We start from the raw sequence: 6,394 nt of genomic DNA, 5'->3' as shown, positions 1-6,394 counted from the left end.
GTGCAGTGGCTTCGCATGCAGATGTCAGTTTGTCCTTCATGGGATATAAAGAATGCAGCACCACCCTCTGACGACAAGTTATAACACCTACGGTAGTACTACAGTACAGTAGTATACCTGACAAGTAAATGATGTGGATCATAAATCAAATTGTATAGATTTATTGATTTTGAAGAATGCACACATAGGACACAATGCAAAAAAAGAAAAGAAAGAATGTGCTATTTCAAATTGATGTGTTACTGTAAAAATAAATTACATTAAAATATTTTTGTGGATGTCCCATCCAATACTTCCAATATTTTGTTCACCCAAATTTATGTTAATTTTGGACATTAACACATTTGAACAAATTATGATAACAGTGTGTCTAAACATGAATATTCAATTACAGTCCTTTTTTTTATCACTTTGGTACTATTTTCACTAGTATGTGGTACAATTTCACAACTCTTCGTACAAAACTCAAAACAGATCATCAAAGAGACTGTTTTTCAAAAGTTTAAGCACATTTTCAATTGACTAAGTACACCACACAAAATTAAACAGATTTTTTTTCACCAAACCTAATAAGTGTTTAATCAAGAAATACCTTTCATATAAAGCAATTGCCTTTCACAATGCAATGCTCACAATACTTTTCATGTGATTCTTTTCTCATTTGTTTAAATACATTTTACCATCATTTAATCCAACTGCCATTAGTTGTTAATCACTTATCCGTTTGGTAAACATATAGATTTTAAACTGTTTTGTCTACTATATATGGATTTTGAGAACTACAGAAATGAAATGTGTGTTTGTAAAGTATAAACATCTAAATGACATGTATGATATATGATAACCATACATAATGGCTACTCGTTATTGCTAACTGATTTCACATAGTGGTAACCACAATTGGTCACCATATAAAAGAGGGTGTGTGAACACTTGCAATTACTTTTAATGTGGAGCAGGGTAGACAGCAAGGGAGAGGAAGAAATCAAAGAGCTAGAGGACAAAGGGCCCGTCAGAGATGTGGGCATGGGCCCCGTCAATGAGGTGGGTATGGGCCCCGCCAAAGAGGTGGGTATGGGCCCCGTCAAAGAGGTGGACATCAGAGTGAGGGAGGTAGACGGCAGGAAACTGTTATGTCTAATGAAGTCAGGGCTATTGTCGTTGACCATGTGGTAAAAAGAGGTCTTACCGTGGCAGAGGCTGCCAGATTAGTTCACCCAAATCTGAAATGATCAACTGTAAATTCGATCATGAGAACATTTCACCAAGAATACCGGTAAGTCTGCAGGATTTGCACTATGCTTTACCGTTACATTAACAGTAAATTACATATCATAATGCATGTAAATTCACAAAACATGGTACAGTATTTTTACAGTATGATCTATTGACAGCATACTCTGTTCTACCCTCAGAATTCATGGTGGTGGCTGAGCCGTGTGCTGACCGACCAGCAGGAATGGGCAGTGGTGGAAGTGGTGGAAATGGTGAGGACCAGGAATGACATACAGCTGTACGGCTGTCCGAAATAAAGCAGGCCATTTAGGAGAACGATGACACCTTTGCCAATGTGGCATCCATCAGCCTACCAACAATCGCTCGCCTTTTGAAGAGGCACCAGGTCTCTTTGAAACACATTTACCTGGTGCCTTTTGAGAGAAACAACGACCGAGTGAAATAACTTCAGGCCGAGTATGTTCAGGTACAGCACTATATACTGTATTACTGTTTGTATTTGATGCACACGCTACTTCACAATATCATATTGGAACTACTAAAACTAAAAATAACTAACCAAAATATATATGTTTAGAGGGTGATGGTGCTTGACGCTGCTGTGAACCATCCCAATAATATCTTTGTTGATGAAGCGGGCTTCAAAAACTGGCCAAAACTCGGCGCCGTGGGTGGAACCTCATCGGGCCAACGGGTGACCTGGACAACGTGGAGGAAACATCTCCAGCTATCTCTGAAGATGGTGTGGTAGGACGTAGGCCATTACTTGGGTCCTAAAACGCTGCACACCTAATTGTGTTTATCAATGAAATTGAGCAGGCCTGTCATTGTGTGGGACAATGTCAGGTTCCACCATGCAGAGGTGGTTCAGGCATGGTTCAGGCCCATCCCCGTGACCCTATACCTGCCCCCATGCTCTCCTTTCCTTTTTTTTTTCCAGCATGTGGGTGTAAAGTGTACAATCGCCATCCCCATGAGCATGCCACCCTCCTTCTGGCCATGGATGAGGCACGCGACGACGTCAATGCAGACCAATGTCAAGCTTGGATTCGCCATGCCTAAAGGTTTTCCCATGGTGCATGAACAATGAAGACATTCACTGTGATGTGGATTCGAATTTATGGCCAAATGCTCAAGACAGGCTTGGTGCAATGCTAAACGTTATGTTTTATTTTCATTCATTTAATTTGTTACATTTGATTACAGACAGTACACCTATGTTACAAATGTTTTTTTTTGCATGAATGATTGTAGAGGATGTCTTCATTGATCACACCTTTGATTACACATTGGATAGATATTATGGAAGTTATAGATTTTCTGTACATTTTGGGGGGTACTATAAGTTTATTGCCTAATGTGAAAACGATAAAATGCGCAGTATTGTAGCATATTACATTTCTAAGGGTGATTTGAAACACCTATCTTGCATCATTTGCTATTGGATTAACTGGGAGAAATAAAAGGACTAAATTGAAAAGATATCATTATGTTGTGTTTTGGTGATTACACCAATGTTATCCTGACATTTCACAATAATATTTTGTCTCTGGCCCCCTCCCAGTTAGGGGGAGTGATGAGCTCTACAGCAGAGTCTCACAACTCAATCGCTGGTTGAAAACTGTTTTCTGCCCCTCCAAAAAGATAGAATTTGTAGATAATTGGCCCTCTTTCTGGGACTCACCCACAAACAGGACCAAGCCTGGCCTGTTGAGGAGTGATGGACTCCATCCTAGTTGGAGGGGTGCTCTCATCTTATCTACGAACATAGACAGGGCTCTAACTCCCCTAGCTCCACAATGAAATAGGGTGCAGGCCAGGCAGCAGGCTGTTAGCCAGCCTGCCAGCTTAGTGGAGTCTGCCACTAGCAGCACAGTCAGTGTAGTCAGCTCAGCAATCCCCATTGAGACCGTGTCTGTGCCTCAACCTAGGTTGGGCAAAACTAAACATGGCGGTGTTTGCCGTAGCAATCTCACTAGAATAAAGACCTCCTCCATTCCTGCCATTATTGAAAGAGATCGTGATACCTCACATCTCAAAATAGGGCTACTTAATGTTAGATCCCTCACTTCAAAGGAAGTTATAGTCAATGAACTAATCACTGATCATAATCTTGATGTGATTGGCCTGACTGAAACAGGCCAAGCCTCCAGTATTTATGCTGCGGTAGTTTATGTGTCGGGGGCTAGGGTCAGTCTGTTATATCTGGAGTATTTCTCCTGTCTTATCCGGTGTCCTGTGTGAATTTAAGTATGCTCTCTCTAATTCTCTCTTTCTCTCTCTCTTTCTTTCTTTCTCTCTCTCGGAGGACCTGAGCCCTAGGACCATGCCTCAGGACTACCTGGCATGATGACTCCTTGCTGTCCCCAGTCCAACTGGCCGTGCTGCTGCTCCAGTTTCAACTGTTCTGCCTGCGGCTATGGAACCTTGAGCTGTTCACCGGACGTGCTACCTGTCCCAGACCTGCTGTTTTCAACTCTCTTGAGACAGCAGGAGCGGTTGAGATACTCTCAATGATCGGCTATGAAAAGCCAACTGACATTTACTCTTGAGGTGCAGACTTGTTTCACCCTCGACAACTACTGTGATTATTATTATTTGACCATGCTGGTCATTTATGAACATTTGAATATCTTGGCCATGTTCTGTTATAATCTCCACCCGGCACAGCCAGAAGAGGACTGGCCACCCCTTATAGCCTGGTTCCTCTCTAGGTTTCTTCCTAGGTTTTGTCCTTTCTAGGGAGTTTTTCCTAGCCACCGTGCTTCTACACCTGCATTACTTGCTGTTTGGGGTTTTAGGCTGGGTTTCTTTACAGCACTTTGAGATATCAGCTGATGTAAGGGCTATATAAATACATTTGATTTGATATTTTGAATCCATGGTTGTGTGGTGAGAGATGTTTACAATGCAAATGAATGCACAATGACAGGTTTTGAATGAAAGACTGGTGGCGTTACAAGTGTGACCAGTTTGGAGTTTTGTACTGAGAGTTGTGAAAATGTACCACATGCTTTGAAAATAGAACCAAAACGATAGAAAAAATGAACTTGAATGTGGTGCTGGTTGAGCACATTTTTACAAATTTAGAGTACCACAAGTTTGAACTGTGTGTGTGCATGTGTCTGTGGGTGCGTGCTTGTGTGTGGGTGGGTGTGCATGTTTGTCTATCTGCTGTGCTGTGTTTGTGTCTGTGGTTGAGGAGTGACAAAATCATTTCCTCATTGGCTTTCCCAACTGTCTGTTATGTTGGTCAATTTTCTCAGTGGATAGATACATGAGCACCACAGCACACAAGCAGTTAATTAACAAGCCAAACACCATAAACCTAGCCAGAGCAACCAATTTGAACAAAATTCTTGCTTTTAGCCTTTTTACATTGTAACTATTTATTTCCATATTCCTACTCTTCAAGGTCTCTACTAACAGGATTGATGCAATATTCATCCCCCAAAAGTTTTACGTTTCTGAAGTTAGGCAGAATATGCAGGATATGGCTCTGGATATGGTAAGAGCACTACAATATCATGCGTTACTATGCCCCTTTTGAAATCCAGATAACGCACGCATGTTGCTCTAATTTGGTTAGAAAATCAGTGGTATCATTTGAGCATTTGGAGCAAATTTACAGCAATGTCTTTCATCTCCAACAGTTGTTTAACAATGTAACCCCATCAATTAATTTCAGATGAAAAACCTCAACATTGTACTTTTTTGCCGTGGATGTTATTGTAAATTAGCTGAGACATATGATCTGTAGATGGATAAGAGGCTAAAGAAAATTAGACCAAGTGTAGTAAGCTGAACTAGTCGGTTGGGTTGAAAATGTGCAGGCAGAGAACATGAAGATCAGCAGTTGCAACAGTTGTAATCACGGGCTCTGAGAGTAGCTATCAGAATCGCATTTCTCAGAGATCCAGATTTGTGTAAAAGAACATGATTTCATATTCCACTTCCCTGGGTCTGAGTTCCACACAGTCACTATGGTCTCTTCCAGAGCTGTCAGGCTGTCCACTCCACCAATACCTGCAGCATAAACAACACAGAGAATCAGCCTTGCCACTCTCTAATATATACATACCAAAGACATAAAAAATGGTACCCAATGTCTCTCCGCTTGCCACTCTGCGTTTGGTGGTAAGGTATTTGGTAGAGTCCTGTCCAGGGGGTGTACTTGTACATCCGCTGTCTCACTCTACAGAAACAGGAGATAGGCTCATGCCCTTCGTGCCATTTCAGCTCTGACAAGGCTTACTTACTCTCTAAGAACTTATGAACAACACAGAGAATCGGACCCAGTAAAGATCAGCCCCAATCCTTACGCTGTGGTCAGCGGTGTGCCGTCCAACCATTTCTAGGTCCCTTCAGAAACTGAATAAGTCAAACCAATCCAGGTTAATGTCCCTGATCCCCATACACCATTGATAAACATCTGTTATTGTATATGAGAGTATATTATCTTCCTCCACCTCTTGCTCTCTCTCTCACCTGTTCCTCTTGGTTGTTTATGATAACCAGGTCTGCTCCTCTTGTAAGACGGTCATTCCAGGTTTGTCTGCTGTCATTCCTTAAAACCATTGGCGAGATAACTGTCAAACTTCATCCAACCCTGGAGGTTTTAAATTGCTTTGTTTGATTCACAAACCTTGATGTCACTCATAGCAATAAATATTATACATTTTTAAACAGCCACTACGAACTTTAGCTAACTTTAGCTGCATCTAGCTAAAATCAATGGAAGGGATAGATGCAACTGTGTTCGTAAAAAGCCAAATCAAATAATTAAGTTAATTCCGGTTGATTTGGCCTTAATTACTTAGAAAATTGTGCGGCAGCCTCTATCTCTTCCATTGATTTCTAATTAGCGAAGCCTGAAGTTAGCTGAAGTTTGTAGAGGCTGTTTAAAGAAAACCAAACAATGGATTAACATTAAGTTAAAGCCTACTATGACCCCCGAGAAGACATCAAATATGCAAAAGGACAATATAGGAGGAAGGTTGAATCCTATTACATCGGCTCCAACGCTAGTTGTATGTGGCAGGGCAGACGATAACGGATTACAAAGGGAAACCCAGCCATGAGTTGCCCAGCCCAGCGATGCAGAACTCCCAAACAAGCTAAATGCCTTTCCTGCTCGCTTCGAGAAATATAACACTGT

The sequence above is a fragment of the Salmo salar genome, chromosome 17, assembly GCF_965601325.2.
Source record: "Salmo salar chromosome 17, fSalSal1, whole genome shotgun sequence".
Taxonomy (NCBI): Eukaryota; Metazoa; Chordata; class Actinopteri; order Salmoniformes; family Salmonidae; genus Salmo; species Salmo salar.
Note: the sequence above shows the minus strand (reverse complement) of the source record.